This window comes from Mchenga conophoros, linkage group LG11 (genome assembly GCF_057382185.1).
Source record: "Mchenga conophoros isolate Kocher_MC1m ecotype Shallow Benthic linkage group LG11, M_conophoros_male_GT1.1, whole genome shotgun sequence".
NCBI lineage: Eukaryota > Metazoa > Chordata > Actinopteri > Cichliformes > Cichlidae > Mchenga > Mchenga conophoros.
In genome coordinates, this window is record NC_140536.1 from 7,851,111 (window position 1) to 7,878,652 (window position 27,542).

At 41.9% G+C, this 27,542-nt stretch overlaps 1 protein-coding gene across 1 annotated transcript in view; it reads right to left on the reverse strand.

Moving 5' to 3' along the window:
- Positions 1–387: 387 nt before the first annotated feature.
- kcns2 (potassium voltage-gated channel modifier subfamily S member 2) overlaps positions 388–27,542 on the reverse strand; it is a 45,779-nt gene continuing 18,624 nt past the window's right edge. Inside the window, exon 3 of the transcript XR_014894337.1 lies at positions 388–906. The gene's annotated coding sequence lies outside the window, so the exon portion shown is untranslated. The remainder of the gene's footprint in view (positions 907–27,542) is intronic.

Below are 27,542 nucleotides of genomic sequence, written 5' to 3' on the forward strand. Positions count from 1 at the left end.
CAGTGGCCAACACCACGGTCCACCCTTTCCAGCCTCTATAAATCACAACCCAGCGTGTTCCCTCTTTGCTCCCAGATAATGTTATCAGAGCTGATAATGCCCCTGAGCCCCTCCTCACTTTGAAACTCTGGCATCCCCCACGTAGTGGGCCACTGGTATTCACTGGGGTGAAGGAGAAAGAGGTGTCCCCACCCCACCCCAGCCCATTTGATCCCCATCTATCCTTTAGCTCCCATGTCTGTCTGCACTGGCCAGACTGCAGCATCGATAGACCCCAACATTAAAGCACTTCACCACCACCACGCCCCAACTCAATCAGCCAGCGAGATTCCCCAGTATACACCCCCCCTCCCCACCCCACCCCACCCCACCCCCCACACACTCTTGTTTTGATAGCTGCTGATGTCATTCCACAAATTTTTTCATAAATTAGGGGGCTGAAATTATGGGGCCGCCTCGCCTCACTTTGACTCGCCATGTTGTGCCATCCCGACGGGAGCTTAATCCCTAATATCAAAGTCTGGCTGTTGGCTCGGGCATTGTCGGATTCCGTGGCCTCCATCCAAACCCATCTGCTCCCTCTGGCTGGTATGAAGTGACAGAAAGTTGAGTCTAAACTCCGGCAGCCGTGAGGGGTGGGTGTACGGGGACTTCGTAGAGTTGTTACAAATCACCAAATGATTGAAAAGAGTTTTGAGAGGGCGAGTTAAGGGCAAGGCAGTCTCAGGGACGTCAGTCCTGGCTGGCTGCTTTTTTCCGGGGGAGAGGGGTATAATGATGGGACATGATAAGATTACCAGGGGTTAGTGGTAGTTGTGGTAGTGGTGGGGCTGAAAAGGAGCAAGGATGGGTGACTGCTGGGGCACTTGAAACTTGCGTTCGTCATGGGGGAAAGCCCTTGGTTGCCTGGAAACAGAAGGGAAACATATGTAAATATAGCCATCCTGCATTCTAGATCTTACCGCTGATAGCTGACTATTTATGTGAATGGTATTCACTGTGTGGAGCACAAACTTTAACCGTGTGACTGTAGAATGACAAGACAGTTGACAATAAGGAACTGCAAAGGTGACACTAGGCACGTAATTTAGGGTGATTTAAAATACTTTAGATAAATTTTAAGGCAAGCACAAAGTACTGGTTAAGCCCCTATAACTCAAAATAAAGAGAAGAGTTCATGGCATAAATGTGACCACACTTCCCAGGAAGACCAATGACTCCTTGGTCCCCTGAAAGCCTGTAATTGCAGTCATCTTCAATATTGACTTTGTCATTTTTACAGCTCCTCTAGATGGTTCTCATGAGCACCCTGCCAAGAGAGCCTCATTGGAGGCAATGCAGTTAATGATTTGAGACATTTACTCTGTGTGCCCTGCTACACAATGTCAATGCCAGACCTGCCTGTGTGTATTGTGTGCCTGTCGAATGTGCATGTGTGTATGTTGGAAATGGCTGCCTCAGTTATTATCAGGGTAATCCTGAAATTGGAGACAATATTAGAGTTGGGCATGTCATTCTAGGGCGGGATCCCGCCTGTGTATTGACTACCGTCGCTTCCAATTAGACAAAACATTTCCTCAAAGCCTTGCAGATCGAGAGGACTAACACGCTTCATTTTTTGGATGTTCAATACAGACAAACAGACCTTAACCAGCTAAATGAGATCTCTAGGTGATTTCAGGAATACAGCTTTGTCCTGCCTAACGTCCATTCTTCTCATTTCCCTCTCTTCCCATCTTCACCTTTAGCCCAGGCTGTTTTTCCATGAATCCTCGTGTAATAGGTATGGATATTAGTCTGGCTGGCCAGTGTCGGGTGACAGCGGGCTCAGCATTGGGCTGTACAAGGCTGCAGGCCTGTCACCGTGGCCCTTGTAGACACTGCTGATGGAGTCATTTGTTTTTGCACATTAATTCAATTCTGTCCCCAGACCAGGGTCGGACACCTGCTTTCCATTGCGGTGGAACAGTGGGGGAAGGCAGAGAGGATGGGGCTGGTTGGGCCACCTGCCGATGTTATTACAGTAGAGAGGCACCCAGGCGAACAAGCGGGTGCATGCATGCACACACACACACACACACACACACACACACACACGCGCATGCATGCACACACTCTTGGCCGCTTTGGAGAGTTGTTTATGTGCTTGTCTTCATGTTTGTAATAAATCACCAAAACCTATGCCCAATCTTGGCTTATTGTGTCTTCATGCTGTAATTAAATTACAGAGCCATTTTATGATATTCATTAAGGCCTGTGTGGAGTGTGACAGACAGTCCGGGCTCACATATGTTTGGTTAACCTTTTAATTTTTCATGCACCACTGTAGCTGTGTGAAGTGGATGGATTTTATTTTAAAGGCGTGCTGAGGCTGCCTCACTCAACACTTTGCCAGTTGTAGAAATTCCGTTGGTGATTTCCGCTGGTGGAGGTGAGGAGAGCTCTGGCTCTTACACTGTAACAGTCAGTCTATTGTTGGACCCGCTCACCCATGTAGAGCTTGATGGGCCTTGTGGGTTGATTCAGCCCTACAATACACTGCCCCCCAGTGCTCAACATGCCCCTGTGCCAGTAAAATATGACAGAAAATGAGATCCATGGGCACCTCCTGTTCACTGATTTAATTATAATCATCACCAAATCTCGCTGTAGTCACCCACACACACACAAACACACACACAAATACACTAAAGCAAACACAAACACACAGACGGTTAAATACGAATGCTCAGAAATGTGAACCTGTAGGCTTGTTAGAAATGTCCACATGGCGGTGTGTGTGCACACACAGAAGAGACACACACATGCACACTGGGAGTCACACCAGGATTACCGCATCCATTTGCATCCATTAGATATGAATCGGCTCATCACCAGTAACCTGCAGCTAGAAATCCAATAGCCAGTCATTTGATTGAAATCTGGCAGCACTTAGCAGCCTGGTCCCAAGCTGCCCAACAGAGATGTGTATGGGTGTATACTTTTGCACATGTTCTGCAGTGGATGTATCTGTGATAAGTATTAAAACTTTTAAGGTCTCGTGCACGAAATGTCAAGAGACTGAGCAAAAGATGTGAAAGAGAAAGCTGCATTTTTAATCAAGCCCTCCACGAGTGCAAAACAAAGAAATGAATCAAGTTTAAGGTTAAACATCCACACTCATGAGGTGCTGAATGTGCGGGTAAAGTATTTCCAGGTTCCCCCACTTCATTTGTGTGTGTAAGATTCTGTATACCTGTTGTATATGCCTGCAATCAACAGATAGTTATACACACAAGTAAACTGCGGTTATACAAAGTTCCCCCATTACAAAATACCCAATACAGAGGAGCTATTCCGTCCAGACTTTACATTAAGGGGCCCAAGGACTATAATCAGTAGCATCAGTGACTGTGTGTAGTTTCACAGTCAAGGACACTGTAATTGAAATGCTTTCAGTCCGTCTCCCTGCCCGCTTACTTTGAAGTTCCTACAGTATATACCTTTCTCCTCTGACATAAGGTAAATAGGAAACCAAAAGCTGATGTAACGTGTTGCCTACTCTGCAATCAGCTCCCTTACTACTGGGACGGACCCAATCAATGCCTCCCTGTTGGCTTGCCTGCCGCCCAGATGTAGCCTCTGCCTTAAACCCCTGCTTGTTTAAGAAAGCCCCATCCTGGAAGGAGGTTTTGCAAACCAAGGCTTCCCCTGGAAATGACCAATTAGGGAGTAATATGGACCTGGTTTCCTCCGTGCCAGTTTGAATCGGTGTGCTGGTGCTATAATGTGATACGATCTGAGAGATACATGAATGGAAGTGGTTTGGAGTAGCATGAAATGGTTCCCCGGGCTTCTCTGCTTTCCTCTCTTTCTCTCTCTGCAGCCCCAACTCCCCCCTCTCCCCCCTCCAGGAGTAAATTGGAGTACATAATTACTGCAATACCATGTGAGCCTAATTGATTACTGCTCCCCCTTGGCCATTGGCAATGGGTTGTGTGCCTGAACAAATCTTTAGTGACCACACATTCAGTTGAGGCTGCACTGATCTTCCTCGGATGTGATTTCAGTTCCAAAGTTTCTTTTCAAAAACATTCCTTCTTCCCTTTAGGAAGTACAGAGAGATACCTGTCGTCCAAATAAAGTTGTGGTCAAAATGCGCAATATTGAATTTGGGACCAAACTTGTTTTTAAGAGAATAAGATGTATAATAATAATCATAATAATAGTAATAATAGACCCAAAAATCTCTTATGCTGCAAAACCAAAACTGAAAACCAGCAAGCATACAGGATTGGGTTGCATATTTATATTTAAAATGTCAGTTTTTCTGAAAAATCACGTTATTGAAAACATTCATAGTTCACGGTTGAACATACATGGTTCAACAGTCTGCACACCTTGCACATATCAAATTGTTCAGTATGTCAGCCTTTGCACAACTTTGTGTGAGCTTTAAGACAGATGTGTGTGTGTGTGTGTGTGTGTGTGTGTGTGTGTGTGTGTGTGTGTGTGTGTGTGTGTGTGTGTGTGTGTGCGAATGTGAGGAAACTCAGGTGGCAAGAGAAATGAGGTTTCGTATCCTGTCCCTGATTCTAACGACGTGGCAGGCATCTGTTCAGACCGTCGTCCAGTCAGAGCTGTGGTCCCTGAGCCCAAAGCGGCTCCTCGGCTTTGAGCCCAGCACCGGGTGAAGTCGGCTGGTGGCGCAGGCAATGAGGCGAATCTCCCCCTTCCAGATCTCTTACACTTACACACACAGTCATGACACGCACACTGATGCATGTGTGATCTAACAGAAGCACAAGCCTGTGTGTGTACATACACATGGGCACATCAGAGGCCCGTGGAGTAGCCACAGCTGTTTTAATGGGTGGGTGGGGGGGTGAATGCATGGGAGGTGTAGGATTTTTATCATTCTCAAAGGTATTATAATAAGGAATTTAGAGTTTTGACGGATTTCTGCAGCTTCCTGTAACCAGTGCAAGGCTCAAATATGTAGCCTCAAACAGTGACTGCTGTTTCTATGACGATGACATCATCAGGCCTGTTCTGTCATCCCTTAAGAGGTGAAATGAACTTCTTTTGTGAATCACATCAACCCAGCTGCGTGCAACCTAGCTAGCGTTACCCCAGTCCATCCCAAACCTGAAAGGCTGTAGCTCACTCTGCACCACTTTATTTCGACTCAGCCATTTACAGTTAGAACCTTTTCTGTCGACTCAGCGCAGCTCTGGCCAGATTATTCAGCTAAAGTCTTCTCAGCCCAAAACAAACAAAATCACTTTACCTCTGTCACCCAGTCAAAAAAAATACCAACTCATTAACCCAGGATCTTTCTTTGTGCATTTTTTTAAATGAAGCTCAGCCTCAAATCCTGATCATATATCAAATTCCAGGTCAGGTTTACCGTCTTGATCTTGGACAAACAAACTCAACCAACAGCAAACTATCTCCCGATCCCTGCCTCAACCACAAATTATGTTTACAAGGCAGATCTTCACATCTATAATTACTTTTACTGTCTGTCACTCTCCAACAGACTCAGTGAATAGTGCGAGCTGCTGCACAGTCAGAGTGTTTTCACACCCTGATTGAGTTTCCATTTGAAGTCGGATCCAAGCCGCCTAATGTCCTTTAAATGTTTTTTTCTAAACACAGCAGCAGTAGTCCGCGCCTCAGAACAACTTCAAACAGCTGTCAGCACAACCTTGTTGTTGCATCTAGTCAGGGGAGCAAAAATCCCCCTACTATCCAGAGAGGACATTGTGATTGAGGCTTGTGGCTGCCATATGAGATACGGGAGACAGCAAAGACCAGTGTGAATTTTGCTAAGCACAGAGAATGATGGTCATGTCTGACCACAGTTTACTGGATTAGGACAGGCTTTAAATCTGTGCTGAAATCGCCAAAACATTTGTGTGTGTATTTATGTGTGTGTGTGGGATTTGGTTGGGGCTTGATTGATAGGAAGGAAGTTGAGAAAAGCAAGGCAGTGGACAAGAAAAAGACATGTGGCATGACTGATTCAGAATGGACTGAATGGACTTGGTTGCACTAAATTGTCGGAGAGAATAGAAAAGGCAAGGAAAGTCCTGTAAGTCACCAATGCTTCCTTGTTGCATTTGTCATGTGAGAAATAAATCCTCATCCATATGAATTTGTAGCTCACAAAAACACATATAGTAATAGCAAGATAACAAATCCAGAAAGCCAGCAAGTGAGGAAAAGTTGATGAAGCAGCACTGAGTCAGAGTGGACAAGCAGTTGCTACTTGGATGAGACAGAGTCTGGTGACAGCAGCTAAAGATGATGACTTAAAGGAAAGTTTACCTTGAAGAACTTTGCAAGTCAGCATAGATACATGAAGGAAACAGCCTTGTTATGAACTTGTTTTGGAAGACCCTGCCAAAGGAGAGCCAGGAGTCAGGACAGGCAGGCACAGTTAACATGAGGAGTCATGGAAAAGTCACTGCTGCCTTTCCACGGCCCATTGGGCTTATGATGAAGTGATGCTAAATAGCTGCTTTATTCCTGTTGAAGTCATCATCTTGTTCTGGACACATGGGTGCTCACAGCAGCTGAGATTCTGGATGGAAAACTAGGAGGCTCAGTCATTTCTTGCTCGTGGTTCAGCGGCATATGCATGGGAGCTGGTGTTGGTCTATACATGGATTATCCAGGTGCAATTTCACCTTACGCCACTAGATGTAAGTGTTGCACCAGCTGTTTCTATTACCCCCACCCCACCCAATAATGTTTCTTCTGCCTAATTTGAGGTGAAGTGAGTTTCACATTTTGACTGTGATTGCCCCTTCCCGACTACGTTATGCAGAATCAGTGTTAAACAGCAGTTTGTGGGTGTTGTGATTAAAGCAGCCTTACAGCTGGAAAACAGAGTAAGGAGGATTTTAGGGAGGAAAACAGACAGAAATGAAGGTTATATTGAAGGAGGATAACAATTAGTAGAGGATCATAAGGGAAATGGAACAAGAAGGAAAACAGTGAGTAAGAACAAAGCTGGGACACATTTCATCTGTCATCACATCGTCATGTTACTCTTCCTTTGTTCTTGTCTGTTGGCCCACAGCTGCTAGCGCTGTAGGCGTTTCCTGACAGTGCTGACCTGACATGTGTTAGGAGGCTCTATTAAATGTTAAATAGGAAGTAGAGCGTGTTTGTTAGCGCCAGGTGTAAATGACCCATTTAAGCAATCAGTGTATCCTCGTAAGGATTGGATAGCTGCAAGAACACGACTTCACTCGCCACCTCTCATTTAGGAAAACAAAAGTTACCTCATGTTTCAGAAATGCCACCCACAACCACTCTACTAGCCCACATAATGAAGCTGTATGATTTGCAACACACACAACACAATGACTTAATTGTCCCGTTTGATTGGGGACTAATGCTAGATGATGAGAGACAACATGACAAGGAACAGAAGAATTTGAAAGATTTTGGTGTGTTGAGGTTGTTAGAAACAGCTGGATGACTTATTCATCAAGCAGTCAGTCTACCCTGCCTGATATGAAACTGGCCCTTGGACAGCAGCGTTATCAGTTTGTGAAAAAATGGACATTGACAAACTGCTGGAGTGTTGACGATGTGATGGAGGATCATTCTTCTGCATTCCAAAAGTGCAGGCAGTGTTTATTAATTGGACAACAGCTATTCACCTGGATTTGGCAAGGTCCGGAGAGACTGATTACTTGGTAGAGATAGCCTAATGAAAGTATTAATCATGCAATTATGCTTCAGGGAAAATAATTTTCCAGACTGTGTAGCGGCATGCAAGATGAGCTCAGTGGTAGCCTGTGAAAATGCCTCATGCAGACTATGTATCATGCGGAGGAATGTGCACACAGCCTTACCCTTATCTGATTATTTTGGCTTGTGAAATGCTGTAATTTTGATTGCAGCAACAAAAAAAAAGTGTCTTTAACCACTGATTGCAGTAAAACAAATTTATAAGTGGACAGCCATGTGCAGCATGCCATCAAGTAGATAAAGTGTTTACCATGTTCACCATTCTTGTTCATCGTTTAAGCAAAAAGCACCAGAGACAGCAGCTGCTGCAGACAGCAGTCATCAAATTCAGTGAAACTTTGATGCTGTATTAGAGTACAGCAAATTCAGTGACATACATTTCACTCACTGGAGAAAGGATTAGGCGAATCACCAAAGTTATCCTGATGAATCTTCTAGATCCATAAATTGACATATCTGTTCTTTCTATCTACGTTTTCATGACATGTAATCCAATTTGATCTAATTATTTTTAAGACATTTCAGTATAGATTATACTGGCAGACTTAACAATAGACTTGGACCCACACCCTCTGAAAACACCACAATTGGTAGAAAAAAAGCTGCAATTCATCATCACTTTTGTAAAAATAGTCTTTGAAAGAGGATGAATCATTCATGAGTAACATCACATTAGGCCAGTGTACCTGCTGTGATCCTCAGTCCCTTTAGTCAGGTACATCTGCCCAGCACATGTCAGTCTGTATCTGCCCAGCCCCTTTCTGAGTCTATCCTTTGGGAGAGGAGGGTGTTTCTGGGACTGTGGGCCCATTACATCCAGGTGAGGGAATCTCAGACCTTCATAATCGCCCTAGGACCTGTTAAAGCCACTCAGCTCTGCGCTCCGCTGACATATGCTAAAACTCTGGGGCCCCTGAATGGATTACCAGCTGGGCTGTTTATGGTTATGGGATTTTCACACACAGATGGCGAAGAGAAAGAAGATCCAGTTTTATGGCAGATAGTTTGGGTTATGGTGGAGCTGTTTAATTTGTGTTGTATTCCTTTGTTTTATTTCAAGTATCGCTGTTTATGTTCCAGCAATGTGAAGCGCATTTGGAGAGTGCGGTTTACAAGTTACTGGAAGAGAAGGTTTATGTGTTGAGGGTAAAATTAGACTGTACCCAAGTGAGAGAGCAAAATTACTGTGGAAATGTGTTCGTGTTGCTGACCGTGCTGCAAATACATACGATCATTTTTAATTTTCCCTTTTTTTGGATTATTGAAATCTTATTTACAAGACTCCCTGGAGAGATGCTGGTGAGAGTGTTTTTCATTCTGCATCCGTTAGTGTGAATGAGATGGCATCTGTGGATGCACACGCTGTGTGTGTAAGTCAGTGTGGTCGTGCACAGTTTCTCTTTCCTTTGCTTTATGTGTGTGAATACAGCTGCGTGTTCATTTATGCTCTTGCTGAAGAATCATCAGCTTTGCGGAGCCTCTGCCCTTGTGAGTCTGAGTCATCATTTGAGGTGCTCATGCCAAACGGCTGTGGAAATAATGTTGATGTTCCCTCTAGAGAGATTTGGTGCCCAGGCCAGCTAACACCTTCACTGTGGAGTTGATCCAGCCCCGATTACGTCACATACCCCCAATCCATTTCCCAGCTATCAGCAGAATTTTACCACATACCAGCGTTACCTCTATCACATTAATGATACCGTCACTGGCTGCTTCGTTAGGCACATGTGTCCAACTGCTCATTAATGCAACTATCCAGCCAGACACATGTTAGCAACTTAAATCATTTAGGGAAGCAGACGTGATCATGACAACCACCTCAACTTCAAGGCTCGAGTGTGAATTTGGAAGAAACGTTGTTTAGGTGACTTTAAATTTGGTTGTTGGTGCTGTTCTTAGTCTTTAGAATTTAACAACCTCTAGAATTTAAGAAGGATGGGCAAAAAAAGAAATTATCCAGTGAGTGGCAGTTCTCAGGGTGAAAAATGCATTGTTGATGGCAGAGGTCAGAGGAAACATTGGCTCAAGCTGATCAGAAGGCAACAGTAACTCAAATAGCCACTCGTCAAAACCAAGGTATGCAGAAGAGCATCTTTTAAAGCATAAGGCTCAAACCTTGAAGCAGATTGGCCGCAGAAAAAAAAGGACCACACGGAGTGTCTGTCCTGTCAGATAAGAAAAGGACAATGGGGCTACATTTCACATGGCTTCATCAAAATTGTACAGTATGAGATGGAGGAAAGACTGATGATTTCTGGTGTGACATTCAGTGTCAGAATTTGGATTAAACATCATGAAATCATGGATCCATGCTGCCTTGTGTCAACAGTTCAGACTGCTGGAGATGGTGTCATTTTAGGCTATTTTCTTGGCACAATTGGTGTACATTTGTTTACATGGCACAGTCTACCCGAGTATTCTTGCTGTCCTTCCCTTTACCACCTCAGTGAAACCATCACCTGATGGCTGCTCATATCATATTAAACTAGTTTCTTGAACATGAAAAAGATTTCCCTGTACTCAAATTTTCTCCACAGTCACCAGATCTCAATCCAGCGGGGCAAAGATATATTGATTTGCATCATGGATGTGCATCCGACAAATCTGCATCATGTCAACATGGACCAAACTCTGTGGAACATTTCTAGCACTTTGTTGAATGTTTTCCATGAAGAATTTAGACGGCTCTGAAACCCAGTGCTAGCAAGGTGTAGCTAATAAAATGCCCAGTGAGTGTGTATGTCTATACGATTTAACCAAGCTATCGCAAAGTCACAAGTTAAAAAAAGAAGGAAGAATTCATTTCAAACTCTTGTCTAAGTGTATGATTTGAATAAAAGTGCCAGATGGGTTTAGGAAAAGCACTTTTTGAGCTGCTCTCCAGCACTGATTTAAAAGCCAAGGTCAAGGGCAGTCTGGATGAAGAATGGTTCTTTAAAGCTGCTGGGCAAGAAAGAGAAACAGAATATTTATTATTCATTGTTATTTATTTGAGGACTTGGGTCTAGCTTTACAAACCTATCTTCAAAGCTAAATGGCCTGTATTTGTATAGCGCTTTTCTAGTCCCTAAGGACCCCAAAGCGCTTTACACAACCTGTCATCCACCCATTCAAGCTACATTATAGCCACAGCCACCCTGGGGCACTGACAGAAGCGAGGCTGCCGGACACTGGCGCCACCGGGCCCTCTGACCACCACCAGTAGGCAACAGGTGAAGTGTCTTGCCCAAGAACACAACGACTGAGACTGTCCAAGCCGGGCCTCGAACCGGCAACCTTCCGAACTCCCAACTCTTGAGCCACGATTACCCCCAATACATTTTATTCCATTATGTTACACATAATCTTATTCCATTATGTGTAATTAAAGTACAATGAAATTTTTTTTGCCCCATTCCTGAATTCGTAAATCATATATTAAATCATGAATTAACTGTGATTAAAAACCATTTTTATTGTTACAATAATTGGTTGAATTTCACTATCCACAGCCAGGCCCGATTACTGCCACACCAGATTTCTCGAATAAAGGAATCACTTAAATGTCTGACAAAGTGGAGTAGGCTAAAAGAGCTCAAAAAGCAACAAATCATGCCAGCTGAGAAACAAAGTCATTGACATCTATTAGTCTGGAAAAGAATACAAAGAAGACTAAGGCTTTGGGACTCAGGTGAACCATGGGGCGAGCCATTATCCACAAATGGAGAAAACCTGGAACAGCTGTGAACCTTCCTATCAAAATGACTCCAAGAGTGCATTGACGACACATCCAAGAGGTCATAAGAGAACCCAGAACAACATGTAAAGAACTGCAGGCCTCATTGCCTCAGTTAAGGTTAGAGTTCATGATTCAACACTAAGACAGAGACTGGAAAAAAATGGCATCAGTGCTGAACAGAAAGAACACAAAGGCTCGTGCCATATTTGTGAAAAATGTTAGCCTTTTTGGAAGATTTGTGTCCTGTTACATTTGGCATAAAATACCAAGAGTCAAACGTGGTGGTGGTAGTATGACGGTCTGGGGCTGCTTTGTTTGTTTAGGACCTGGAGGACTTGCTGTAACTGATGAAAAAAAGAAGCACTTAGAGAGCACAAACCTTACTTTGGAAGTAATAGTATTGTATTTTTTGACTCTTCTATTGTCATTTTCTTTTCCTTCTTCTTTTTAAATGTACTTTAAGAGGTTTGTAGTGCAATCAGATAAGGAGGTTTACTTTGATTACACAAACATTATGTAATGCATTGATTTGCAAATAACTGGGCATGAATAAATAGACTTCTTACCACCCTGATACAGGATTAGACACACGATTCCTGCCAGCTGCTCCATTGAAAACCATCAGTATGTGTTCCTAGAGCCTGAAAAACTTCAGATCAAGACATCAGAGATTTCCGATGAATTTGAATTCGATGAAACGAATTTGTTTCACCTCGATATAGATAGGCACAGATGGGAATCTACAGGTATAGCTGTGGTCTTAGCCCTTTGCAGAGTCACGTTTCCGTCTGTGCTGGAAGAGTCTTAGAAAGTGTGACATTCAAGTCCATTTTTCACTCTGTGACACACTGAGAAGCTGGGGGGAAATCCTGCACGTATTACCTAAATGTCACTTTTCCAGGAAAAGAAGTTTCTTTGTTTTAATATTGACAACTATCCATTTCTAGCTTTCTATAATGAGGTGTGCAAGGTGTTCACAGGCCCAGGGCGTTTTAACATTTTCTATATTTTCTATACAAGAACAAAGAAGAGGAGATACACAATTTTTACCTGACAGAGCAGAAAAGACATATTTCATTTTTTCCTTATACATAAACATTAACACTGACTTTACTCTTCACTTCAATCATCAGTTTCTCTTTTCTTGAGGCCTTTTGGGAGGTGTTGTGGCAAGTGAGACTAAAAGTTTCTGACTGGAAGGAAATGGGACTCCAGACAAATCAAGTCAAATAAAGAGGGAGTAGTGGAGACTGAGAGGAGGTAGGTGGGCAAGCGAGATTTAAATAGGGAGAGGAGACATGAGAACAGAGGGAGCACATGAGTGAGAGGGATCATGGGAGAGTGGTAGAAGAATAGATGTTGAAAGGAGCCATTTGTGGGGAAGAATAGACCGTAAAGTAGGCCATGGGTGGTGCTGGGTTTAAGGTAGAAGCAGGTGAGTCATTACATCCCTCTTCTAACCTCCTCTGTTGCAAAAAATACACAGCTGCCTCATATATACAGTAACCAGCACACTGCAGACCAAAGATGGATGATAACAAAAACAGCTAGACTTCAAAATCGGGTCAAACAGTAGGCATAACGTGGGAGGTGGAGTAGGAGACTGCATTACATACTTTCTATTTCCTTGACTAAATCTGAACCTGCTGCTTGCATGTTATCCAGGCGTGCTCTGAGGCACTTTGAAGTCGTTTTATAATTGGACATGAGAAAGAAGGCATAATTTTACTGACACCAACCGATCCACGATGTCAAATTTCTCAGAGGAAGAAATTCTGTTTAAGAACTACTTCTAGCATCATATTTACACAGAAGGTTTTATTTGGCAAGGATCTACAAGGCACACGAAACAGATTAATGATGTTTTATGATCACATATCCTCGGCTGTTCCCTGCTGACAATGCTGTGAAGGCCTGATAAATTCTGGTTTTGGAGTTGTTGTTTGCATAATTTGATGCCCACCTGTGAGTAATAGCAAGATTGTTTGTTTTCAAAATTTTCTCCTGACCTCATATAGACCTCTGTTGCACTGCTTTTGTTTATCTCACAGTTTTCCTTTGTGTTGTGCTTGAAAATCAGATGAGATAAACACACGTAATCAGTTATCACGAAAGTGTATTCCTCTTGAAGAGTTACAGTAAAACGGAATCTCTTAAACTTGCCTGTATGCACTATAAACTCTATTAATTTACACTTTTTCTAGATATTTACATTAAATGTGCCCTCAAAGTGTAATCTTTTCCTGTCAATGTATGCTTCTGCAGCAGGCCCACGTAACCCACAGATAATTTCTCTACCCATTTAAATGAGTTTATTAGGATAATATTATAACTGACAGTAAAGAGCAAGAGTGTGAGGCTGTTAGCTTGTAAAGCTAGTTTTCACTGTCAGACCTCTTTTCAGAAAAAAATACCCACGTTGAAATGATTGAGGCAGGTGGGTGATATGTGCCCATGGTGAGTTGTTTAGATTTGCTTAAAAGACTGGAAGCTTTTTTTACCATTAAATGAGAAAATGCAACCGAAAATACAGGGCTTACACAAGGGAACGACGAGGGAATGGGAAACAGGAGGGAAACAAAGCTGGGACTAATCAGACATTATGAGACAAGGGGAAGAAAAGGACTATCAAAGTAAAACAGGAAACAGGAGGCAATCGCAAAGACACAGACTTGACACTGAGACATAGAGACATGACTGACTGGGGAGACAGAACTAGAGTGACTAGACAAGGAACAGGGGAAGGCAAAGTAACAGAAAGCTAAATCCTAGGAACTGAGAATAAACACAAAAAGAAAACAATGAAGAGAACCAAAACCATGAATAACAATAATCAAAGGATATAAATTAACCCACAAACACAAAACACAGGGTCAAAGACACAGTACCATGACATTTCCCCATTACATTAATTAAAGACGATAAAACATGTTATAAGACGATGGACTGCTCATGCTGTTCATCAAGATTTCCGGCTTGAGTGAACGCTGGCACGTCTGGCTGCCGCTACTCACCGGTACATTTTTCGATTATTTGGATTTATTTGGATTAATTGGATTATTTGGATTCAGATTTGAATGAACAGGAACATTCACACTCAGGACCAGATCGATCTCTGCCAGGGATTGATTTGCAACGCTTGTCCGCAACTTCTGTTATTTCAGCTGAATGTGTTCTCACGTCTTCTGACCTGTTAACCACCACCTGTTCTGCCCGTTCACTTCGTTCTTCTTCTTCTATCCAGCTTACTGTACCTTCCTTCCGCCTCACCACCATGGGAAGCAGAGCTTTCAGCTGCTCTGCTCCCAGGCTGTGGAACTCTCTGCCCCCAGAAATAAGAAACACTGGTTCTCTCCCACAGTTTAAATCCCAACTCAAAACTCATCTGTTCAAATCTGCATATTCACTGTGAATCCACTGTTTGTTAATTTTATCTTGTGCTTTTATTTTATTGTTCTTATTCTGCCATTGTTTTACTAAGTGTTTTATCCTATTGTAAAGTGTCCTTGGGTGACTTGAAAGGCACTCATAAATAAAATGTATTATTATTATTATTATTATTATTATTATTATTATTATTATTATTATTATTAAAACATAGAAAATAGTCTTGTGTGGATTGCTCTGCATAAGAATACTAGACTGAACACTCGGAGGCCTGTTGTTCAGTCCATACAGTGTGCCCGTAATAGTGTGTTTTCACAAAGTGTCCTGTGAAATGCAGATAGTTTCATGTTTCCAAAACATAAAAAAAATTATATTTTACATGGACTACCAAGGCATTGTGCACAATAATATTTAATATTTAAATGCCATACTGAATTTCTCTTGTCTTTGGCTCTTGTGTCCTGAATACTCACCATCTCTAGCCTGTTGTTTTGTAGTGAGTGGGCAGTATGCAGCAGGAAATGTGTGTGGGTTTTGGTGGGCAGTAGTTCTGCTAATGCTCCTGTATATGTAGGCAGAATGAAGGCTTAATAAAATAACCTCAGCACTGCTAGTGTTGAGCATGATTGCCTCTCATCATGATCTGTTCATAATAACGCCCTCTCAGGCGAATTCAGTGCAGCATGGAACGTGGCATGTGGCAAAGACTGGAAACTGCTGACCGGGCTCTGTAGGAAGGCAGTGGAGTCTGGAGTCGGAGTGAAGACGGATATCAGTCTTTGGAGGCTACAGTGCATGGAGTGATACTGTTGCTAATTTGAAACATTAGAGGTCCTCGTTGCTTTTGTTCCTTTAGAGGAGCTTCTTACTGCTGTGCCCTCCTCCTCTCTCTCTCTCTCTGTGTGTGTGTGTGTGTGTGTGTGTGTGTGTGTGTGCGTGCGTGCGTGCGCGCGTGTGAGAGAGGGTGGGGGGTGTATGGTTTAAATCTGTTGCCTGTTAGCCTTTGTATTTCTGCTTCCCGCTGAGAAAAAAGTCCATCTCTGCCGTGATAGCCTTCAGCTAAGCCCTTCATTCTGCTGTGTGTATGTGCATGTGTATGTAGGATGTGCTATACGGAGTGTCTGGAATAGTTGAAAGAGCTTCAGTGGTTTTTGGGGCCACAGCCTCAGTGTCTGATGTTTAAAGTAAACTGATAAGAATGTGCAAACATTAAAAAACAGATCGGGCGCCTACCTGATCTGCATCTCATAGTATGTCTGCGTGTAAGGGTGGGACGAGAAACAAATCGATGGACTTTTCATTCAGTGAAATTTACTTAACTGGAGATAAGAAATGCGGTGATGCCAATTTCCTCTGCTTTGCAGTATATGTTCATTAAGCAGAATGGAGACATCATCTGCAGCAGTGAGTCACTAAACACCCACCTGATGCTACTGAAAGTATTCTTTGAGATCAACCTCATAAACCGTGAATCCTTTGATACACTCGGAGTTTCCCTGGTAACTATAGGGGAAAGAAATGAATGAGTTTCATGAATTATACTGCATCTATAATTTATTAGAGTGATCTAATTGTTTGTGGACACTGATTGAGAACCTAATTGAATATCAAAGCCATGAGGTAATGTTTCCATCTTCAACACTTGGGCCAGTCCTGCACCGATGGAGATGAATACACAGGAGAAGTGCACATGCAGCGCACAGTGACTATCGACTGTTGGCACTGTGATACTCTACAAATGAAATTAGTGCATGAAGAGATAAACTGATCACTGATTTGCAGAAAATTAACTGGCAACATTTTTTATAAGTGACTTATCATTTATTAAGTATAAACAAGAAAATATGACTTGTGCTATTTTCCGTAATCTTCTATAAGATTAAACTCACTATATCACATTTTTTAAAGCATTTTGAACAATAACCTTCTATGAAGATTCATGTACTAAGTGGTAACTGTGGTCTGGAAACTGAAAACAGACTATGAGCCAGAAGGCAACCCCCTTTTTTTTTTTTTTCCAGTTTTAGTCTTTTCAACATGCTTTTCATTCATAGTAGCTGAGATGACACAAAATCAGGATTGAACAGTCACAAGCGGCAAATGGAACAAATGACCTAAACAGGACTTTTAAAAGCTGTTAGATTACTTGCCAAATAAAGAAGAACAGTGTGTGTGCTGGGACATATCACACTGTGGTAAAGTACTTCCAAGTAATTAGTTTCCTTTTAAACAATGTCTCTAATCCTCTCCTCTCTTATTATTTTTACCCTGTTGTATACTCTCTTATTCCCTCTGCCCACACAGCTTTTTACACCTCTTACAGGGTAATTACCAGGACTATCATTTTATCTTTAAGAAAGAGGTAAATAGCAACATATGAGAAAAAGAGGAGGACTGGAACCTGCAACAAAGTGAGCAGGCCCACGTGGTACGAATAAAGTGAGAGCATGGTCAAAAAGCAAATGAGCGAGCGAAAACAAGGAATGGGCTCAACCACGCAGTAATTAAACTAGAGAAATTCTGTGAAAAGAGCTGCAAAAGAAAAGAGCCACAAAGGACAGTTCGTGAGACAGCTGACAATCGATGCTGTCATTTATTTGCTGTGCCACCCACTTTCCTATCTGCTTGGGTGTTAAAAGATGCTGCAGCTTTACTGCGCGTCTTTGATTTACACTACAGAGACATGCAGCTCTACACACTTATACGTTTAATTCACTCTGAAACTTTACATCTTTTCATGTCAGACTAATAGTCCAAAGCAGTGAATTCTCTTTCACAATCAGTGGACAAGGATTCCCAGCAGCCATCACAGCTAAAAGCCTACAGCGAGGCTGTTGAGGGGGTCATTCGTTATAATTACAGATGCTGAGAGGGGCACACAAGTACAGACTTCCATTTGTGAGCACCTGAATGAAGACAGATGAATGGAAGAGCCTAAACAGTTTACAAACATTATCTGCTTTATTGCCTGTGACGTTAGAAGTGAATGAATTAAGTGATGCATGCAGCGGAGGAGTGATTTTGTAACTGAATCAGTATAGATGAGCAGGTGTAGCAGGATAAAAGCAAGTCATGTCCTTATACAGTATTTAACCTCAATCCAAAGTTAGAGATCTCCATCCATCCATCTTCTTCCCCTTATCCAATTCGGGGTTGCAGGGGGATGGAGATTATCCCAGCTATTTTAAAGCGAGAGGCAGGGTAGACCCTGGCTAGATGGTGGGTTCAAAACCAGAGCCTTCTTGCTGTGAGTCAATAGTGCTAACCACTGTGCCACCGAGCTGCCCTTCCTTATAGATCTTATGTTTCAAATCTTAGTTGTAGGGGTCCAGTTTATCAAACTACTAATACGTCATAAAGTGCACACACCTAAATCTAGACTGAGATCTCATGCAGAATGTAAAGTGTAGGTGTAACAAATGGATCCCTCTAATAACAGTTGTTTTGTTGCATTAGGCCTATATAACCACATAGGACCCTTAACTGCATCCACTCTGTGTACAGCCACGCTCTGCACTCACCTAAGAGCATCTTAACTCTTTGTTGAACTGTTGAACACACAGAGCACATTACTACTACTCCCAAATGTTTTAGAGAAGTGTGAGACTGAGATGTGGGTGACCCAGAGTTCACTCTCAGCCGTTATACAACAGTTCTGTGGGTGGGTAGGCAAGGCCAGGCTGCATGAGCACTATCAAAGAGTGGTCTTATGGTATTGTGGGGATTTTACTTGGAGATATCCTCTTCTTTCAAGCTCAGGCGTGCAAGGCGTCCTGGGCTTTGGTTGACAGGACAGTTTAATGTTGGTCTGCACTCTCTTCTAAGGACATGAATTGTGTTTTTGCATTTTTAAAGACTTCAATATCTGATGAAACACAAGGAAATTGCAGAATTTTCTTTAAATATGAAACCATTATGGATGCATTGTTGGTTTGAGACACTTCATTATACAGCAGGTGTATAATTGACTAGATCTGGGAATAATTCAGTTTCACGTTATTCTCTGCCTCGTCCTTCCTTTTGAAGCTCGTTGTGCTAATTGGAACAGCCAGCATGAATGTTGCATGTAACATCTGTGACTGTGGGAAAAAAATGATAAAGATTGGTCTTGTGTTGGTAGGGTGTGATGGAACTACTGTAACATCATGATCGCTACTATAAAATGTATCCAGGTATTTATACCTATTGTCAATACAGATAGTTAAAATCCACAATTTGCAAGAGTTCCTCAGTACAAAAGAGGAAAATAAACACCGTGAAAAAATAAAACAAATACAAAAGGAAGAAAATTGATCCCATCAAAAGTGCCATCATTTGATATGGATAACAATGATGTCGTAAAACTGGGGGGATTAGTTTTAAAAGATAACATGCAGTATTTCACTTTTCTGCAGTCACTTTATATAGAGAACTGGGTGAGTGACATAGAAATATTATATTTCATTGTATATGTACAGTATCAAACGGTTCAAGTTAGAGTCAGGATTCAGAGGTCACAGCAAAAAGGTGTTGCTGCCTCCACAACAGCTGTGATCAGTGTTCATTTTGTTCATTACACCCTTCTCTGTCAGCTCCTCAGCACAGACCGCCTGAGAATCATATAAACTCTAATCATGTAACAAATTCCCCTAATCTTCACAACTAAAGTGAGTTTATTTCTGTATATATTTTATATTATATTTACATTTATATTGTATATATCTGTATATATTCTCTCTCTCTCTCTCTCTCTATGTATATATATATACATAAATATATATATATACTCTGCTTTTTTTCCCCTCACAAATGTTTGCTGAATTTGCAGGGGCTATTTGAAGCTTCTATGCTCAGCATTCTCCGTATGATTCATAACATAGAGGACATCCTGCTCACTGTTCATTGTTCAAAAATAAGACCTGTGTGAGTTGTAGTGAATAATAGCCACAGATCATTAGTCAGCTGGAACTGTGATGAAATATCGGTGAAGATTTTGGCAGATATGAAATACAGCAGCTGACCGTGTCATCTTAGACTTCATCCGAGCTCAGATACTTTTTTAGGCCCCTTATCCTGCTGAGTAACAGAAAAACATGTGCACATTAATCATCAGTACATCAGTGCTACGAGGTGCATTTCCATTAACACCATTAATCCATGTATAAAAACTGCAAAGTTTTTAATTTAGATAATGTTTCTAATCATTAGTAACGTTATTGTTGCTTTCTCATTAGTTTGTGTGATGTTTAACCTTTTAACTTTTTTAATCATATATAGCACTGTATAGTACTATACATATATAGTAAGTCTGTTTTACGGGCAGCTGACGCCTGTTCCCTTGTTATTTCATGCTGAATGACACAAACAGAAACTGATGTTGACTCTAATTTTAAATTTATACAGTCATGATAGAAAGAAATTATACCTCTGTCAGTTTTAAAGTTTCACATATCAAGACATAATAAAAAAGTATCCAGTCCTTATCAGGTCTTATGCGCTGTCTCATAGCTATTGAGAGAAAATCCCAATTCCATTTGGATGAGCTCAGCACACATAACATCTTAGGTGCTATAGAATCAAACCAGACGATAAGATCAACAAATAGTAAGCAGTGAGTCTAGACAAAACTAAAGAGTGAGCTAAACAGAGCATGCAGTGCAGAATCCAGTCCCACCTGTCTACTTTCATGTGGCGTGTAGCCAAAGCCACGCTTTCTATACTTCATTTGAGTGCTGAATCATTCTAAATTGGAAGTTAACCAATCGAGAGGTCACAGACTGGAGATGAACACTCAAGAGAAATATCTATGTGCTTTAGGAACCATAAGAGAATCTTTTACTCCAAGTGTCTGTTTGTCTTTCCACAGCTCTCTTCTGTTCTCTGCTAAGTGTAATATGACATGTTTTTATGTTATCAGATATACAGGAAATAGGTGATGACAGACCTGATCAATATTTGTTTTATCCAAGCAAAGAGCTTAAAAAAGTCATTCCAGCTAGCGATGGAGTGGGAAGCAGTTTCCTAGGGAACACGTCAGATTACAAGACTTTTCTTTCTGTGTATTGTGGGATGGTTGAATGTATGCAGCTGCAGTGATGAACTGACTGCCTCATGAACTGAAAGAGGTGCTGACATCCTATTTTTAAATGAATGAATGACCACTGAACTGGAATGCCTGTGGAGATCTACTGATGGGTAGTTGTTAGTGGAGGATGGGGCTAAGACCCAAAAGCCCAAAGAACAACTCTACGTACACATAAGTGTGCAGTATATTTTTGACAGGGCAATGTTGCCCTCAACTTGCCAGAAATGTTGTTGCAAAGCTTGAAAGCTACTATTCGTGCTATCCACCACATTTTTGGAATATATGCAACTAGAGATGGACCGATCCGATATTACGTATCGGTATCGGTCTGATACTGACGTAAATTACTGGATCGGATATCAGAGAGAAAAAAAAATGTAATCGATCCATTAAATATCAAAAAAAGCACCTCACAAAATTTGCGACAGGGCGTAACTCGGCTCATAACTGTAGCACGTTGCAGCAGTACTTGTCACGTGATAGAGCGGCTGTGTGTATTTGTAGCCTCGCTACCAAACCAGCATTTCATCTCCGAGGAAGTGATCCCAGAGAGAAGTAAAGCAAGTGTGTAAGTTTATCTCTGAATGTTTGTAAAGCATTCCCACGTTAAGCTTAACAACCGATATATGGAGCGAGTGCCTCTGTCTCCCTCCCTCTCCTGCTGCTACTTCAATCAATGATCAGCTGATCGGCTTTTCTGTCGCGAGTCCATCTCTCTTGTTTGTTTTTGGTCCACTTTGCACCAGAACGAGGAAACCAGCGGCTCAACAACAGCAGCACGTTTAACCTTGATGAGCTGTTGTTAGAATTTATTTAATATTACTTTCTACACCAGGATCTTTTTCTAGTAGCTGACGGCTGGTAAATGTGCAGGGGCGGATCTAGCAAAGTTTAGCCAGGGGGGCCGATAGGGCATGAACAGGGAAAAGGGGGCTCAAAGACATACTTTTCTTTCTTATTCTCATTTAAAATGTCTAGTTTTTAATAAATAATTATCTGAATCTTACACCCAAAGTTTTAATCTGATGTAAAATACAGCGGGGAAAATAAGTATTTGACACATCAGCATTTTTATCAGTAAGGGGATTTCCAAGTGGACCATTGACACAACATTTCCACCAGATGTTGCCATCAAGCCAAATATTGACGTCATACAAACAAATCAGAACATATAAGTATACAAGTTAAACCACAATAAATAAAGTGAAATGACACAGGGAATAAGTATTGAATACATGGAGATAACAAGGGGCAAAATGACATAGAAAGCCAGGAGATCACCTGAAATCTGTCAGTATTGATAGAGAAATCCTGTCCCCTATCAGTACTAATTGATATCAGCTGCTTTAGTCCTAATTGATGGCCTATAAAGGCTCCTCATTACCCAGAAGGCACACAGGAAAGACTTCATGATGGGTAAAAGCAAAGAACTCTCTCAAGATCTTCGTAATCTTATCGTTGAAAAGCATTTTGATGGGAATGGTTATAGGTGCATTTCCAGAATGCTGAATGTTCCTGTGAGCACTGTGAGGGCCATTATCCGGAAATGGAAAGTGCATCAGTTCACCATAAACCTGCCACGATCAGGTGCTCCACGCAAGATCCCTGTCCGAGGAGTCCAAAGAATAATCAGGAGGGTTCTCCAAGAGCCAAGAACCACTCGGACAGAACTTCAGGAAGACCTTGCATCAGCAGGTACTGTTGTTTCAAAGAAAACTATAAGCAATGCACTGAACCGCCATGGCATCCATGCACGCTCACCACGCAAGACTCCATTGCTGAACAAAAAGCATGTCAAGGCTCGGTTAAAATTTGCGCAACAGCATTTGGAGAAGCCTGTGGATTATTGGACGACTATAGTATGGTCAGATGAAAGCAAAATTGAACTTTTTGGCAGTCATTCTACACACCATGTTTGGAGAAGAAATGGCACTGCTCACCACCCCAAGAACACCATACCAACAGTCAAGTTTGGGGGTGGAAGCATCATGGTTTGGGGCTGCTTTTCAGCAAGGGGTACTGGCAGACTTCATATTATTGAAGGCAGGATGAATGGAGAGATGTACCGGGACATTCTGGATAAAAATCTGCTGCCATCTACCAGGAAGCTAAAAATGAAAAGAGGGTGGACATTTCAGCAAGACAATGATCCCAAACACAAGGCCAAGGAAACAATGAAGTGGTTTCAAAGAAAGAAAATCAAGTTGCTTGAATGGCCCAGTCAATCACCTGACCTAAATCCCATAGAAAATCTATGGAGAGAACTGAAGATTAAAGTTCATAAAAGAGGCCCAAGGAACCTTCAAGATTTAAAGACCGTTTGTGTGGAAGAATGGGCCAGAATCACTCCTGAGCAATGCAGACGACTGGTCTATCCATACAAGAGGCGTCTAGAAGCTGTAATCACCAACAAAGGCTTTTTTACAAAGTATTGAATAAAGTGTGTTCAATACTTATTCCCTGTGTCATTTCACTTTATTTATTATGGTTTAACTTGTATACTTATATGTTCTGATTTGATTGTATGACTTCAATATTTGGCTTGATGGCAACATCTGGTGGAAATGTTGTGTCAATAGTCCACTTGGAAATCCCCTTACTGATAAAAATGCTGATGTGTCAAATACTTATTTTCCCCGCTGTATATAGAAGTCCATTACTGTATATAGTAACTGTTAAGTCTAATATACCCTAGTAAGCTATAGTACTTTTTCCTTTGGGAAGGTACCATCTTTGCAGTCTGCAATTCTGTTGAAGAAAGATGTTGAATCTATTTAATTATTCTTGAAAAATAATTTATTTCTGTGCATTTTTTTCCACACTGCATCAAATTAAAGTTGATTACGTAGATTAAGCATCATGGGGCAGAGGGTGGGGGGTGGTTCCCTATTTTTTTTTTTGCTGGGAGTTTGCAACCCTATTAGTTAGGTTGCGTACTCTTTAAAATACCAGAATAGGAAGGATGGAGTAGGTTTAAGTTTATTAGATTGATCAGTATTGCTGAACTATGAAATATTTTGGGTGCAGTGTATTTTTTACATACAGGTATAACAGAATAGCTTTAGTGTTGTTGTTTATTTAAACTTGAGTATGAACTTATACAAAATGCAGCAAGATATTAAAAAAACAGTTTTATTGACTAAAAAACACACTATATCGGATTCATATCGGTATCTGCAGATATCCAAATTTATGATATCGGTACCGGACATAAAAAAGTGGTATCGTGCCATCTCTATATGCAACACAATGATCCTCTGACGACACATATTAGTGACTTCACTGCAATGAAGAAACAATTTAACCAGCATAAACACCAAATAGCACCACAAAAAATGTCGTCAGTGAGTGAAAAAATGGTTTGCTAGTTAGCATTGCCACCGGCTATAGCAATGTATCTTTTTACTGGCTTAAAACTGTTTAGTGGTCCCTCCATTTCCGCTAGATTAGCATCTTAGAAGAGTGCAGTATAAATGGTGGGATGAGAATTTGGTGGAAGAAATCAAATTAGCGCTGGTTTCAGGATAATCTTACTTGGGTAAAACTGATGTACGTCGTTCTGCTCTCACCTGCAGGTTTTGGTACTGGTTACAGATTCGGATACACCTTTGAAGAAGTGTGTTTAGCCAATGTTATTGTTCTTTATGGTCTTCAATGTTGTGAAATAGTTGACTGTGACTGTTTAATCACAGAGCTGAAGAAAATATCCGTGTGTCTCCGTACAAGTACAGCAGGTTCTGCCAGCCCCTCAGTCAGCCAGGACTGGTCAGGACACACGAAGTTATTCCAGCCAGAGGGCACAGATGGGCAGAGGCAGGCAAAGATAGATTTTAATAGCATATTGATTTTGCAGACCTCATCAAGCTGCTCTCCTCCGGTGCTTGTGTTCTGCCTAATTTGTTTGGAAACGAGGGATCAGAAAGTGACTCATCAAAACATACAGCGTTCTCTGTCTGGGAGCAGAGAACCACCACCCCTTAATTCATCCTTGATCATCATTTTCTATTCATTTCAGTTCTCTGTCTAGTTAAACTGTACAACATGCTAACAGCTCAAGCCGCATGTCATATTTCATGTTGTCATGATCAATATTTATCAGAATAACTGTATCTCAGGCACGAACAATCCAGCTATGATTCCTTGCAAATGCCCTTTTGCTAAAAAAAAAAAAAGTAGTATTATGTCACCACAAATTCTTTTTTTGTAAAAATCAATATTATAGGCCCATGTCCTTTGTGCCAAAAATGTCCTTTCATGCTCTCATTCCTGGTATCTGCATGCTTCTCTAACCCACAGGGAAAGAGGCTTCCCTACCTAACAATATTAAATCTTCTCAATTATATGGTTGGGCTGCTGCCGGTTGCTAGTCTTGGAGAGGGCCTATTGTTTTGATGAAAAATGTAATCAAGATACTGTCTTTCACTCTCAGCGGTTGCCTTCTTGGCACGTCCCTTTGGAAAAACTATGAAAAAAGAGAGGTGGCTGATTAACTGTCTTTCTGCCCTAACTGCTGCCAAGCACACGTACGAATTGCATGTGCTGCATTCTTGAAGTGCACACTGCATACTTTATATATGCATATATTTAGACCTGCTGGCCTATGCTCGTCTGGTTTGATTCTATGACCACCTCCACGGCTAGTCATTCTACACCAAAGTAATTGAGTAACAGATACACAATTAAATAACACTTTTCTTCACTGCAAACTATAGAAATTCATGTTGTTGTTCTTTTAATAATGTGTCCAAAAAAGAAGGACCTTTCTTGTAAATTAACAAAAACTTGATGATATAGGATTATTTTTCTGTAATTTTACAGATTTATTTCTTACAGTTTAAACCCAAAGAGTCATGCTGAAAGATTTCTTTCATGTACTACAGCAGAATTTCATTATCATAAGGAAAAACGGAGACAGACTGTTGCACTTCTCTTTCTCTTATTAAGATTTAAATGTATAATTAAACTTCTTTTCACTGACAGAAAGCAGAGCTTGACTGATCAGGCTCACTTAAGATTAAACTAAAATGAGTTTGGCAACCCTGCTTTCTCATATGCTTCTGCTGACATTCATACTTGCATGCAGATTTAAACAATGCCATACAACATATTAATGGCAACACAATGACAAATGATTATATTCATCCATCCATCCATTTTCTTCTGCTTATCTGGGGCCGGGTCGCAGGGGCAGCAGCCCAAGCAGAGAAGCCCAGACCTCCCTCTCCCCAGCCACCTCCTCCAGCTTGTCCAGAGGAACACCAAGGCGTTCCCAGGCCAGCCGAGAGATATAATCTCTCCAGTGTGTCCCGTGTCTGCCTCCTCCCTGTGGGACATGCCTGGAAAACCTCACCCCGGAGGCGCCCAGGAGACATCCTTGTCAGATGCCTGAACCACCTCAACTGACTCCTTTCGATGTGGAGGAGCAGCAGCTTTACTCTGAACCCTTCCCGAATGGCTGAACTTCTCACCATATCTCTGAGGGAGAGGCCAGTTAGAGCTAGTAACAAATATTTAAATACTTCTGTAGATGTATTTAATTTCTTCAGTAATTTAGTTCACTAGTTTGTATCAGTCATTTTACACCTTCTTTTATATGAATATATAACCGTGAATTCAGCATTTTTGGCTCACATGTTAGATTAGACATTTAAACATACAATGTATCAGTTTCATCATTGTATTCTGTTAAAAAATGAAGTATGTGTTACACAAAGTGGTGGCTGATATTGCCATTCAAGTCATTTTCAAGCTTGTTTCACCTGTTCACCTCCTAGGACCTGGCGTCCACATATGTGGACATCACATTTTGGGTTATTTAGACCAAAATACTCAATTTTGCTCTACAAGGGCCTGATATCCACTTACGAGGACATTATACTGCTACTGTTCTATCGAAATTTAAACGAATATTCTCATATGTGGCTCTCATTTTTCTTAGAAACAAAAATCAGCCACTGGCAGGGAGTGTGGTGAGGGGAGATAGGCCTCCATACCTCGGAGAGCCTGAGATGTACCCAGAGAGGTGGAGTCTAAGACCCAAGCTGACATATAGACACAGACGAACAGGCGCACGCAGACACAAACGTGCATTCCCACCCCCATATACACAAACAAATACTCAGCACTCACTCGACGCGGAGACAGACACAAATAGACACTGTGCACACATTCACACTCCCCAAACATACTCTATATCCCAGGTCTGGGTACCCCTGCCCCCAGATCGGCAAACTGTACTCGGACCCAGGAGATGTAACCCTTCTCTCTGGGGTGGAGGAAAGCAGACCACCTCCTTATCTGCAGTAGCAGGGAGGACCCGCATCCCAGACCCCAATCCGACGGCCAGCACCTCCTCCCAGCCCCCCAGCCCCAACTGATGCCCTCAGACGTTGGTGTGTTGATGGTTCTTTGTGTCTGGGGCTGGGCGCTCATGTATGTACCGACTCACTCCTGGTGGCCGATTGGTGGGGCCTGGCGCCTGTGGCCCGGCTGGGCCCCTTCCGGGGGGTAGGGTGACCTCAGGCCTCTGACCTCTGGGCCTGGGGCCCGGTCCTCTCTGGCACAGCTGGCTGCCGGCAGAGCCCGCTTGCACGTCACTGCAACCCTCTCTGGCTTCTGCTCCGT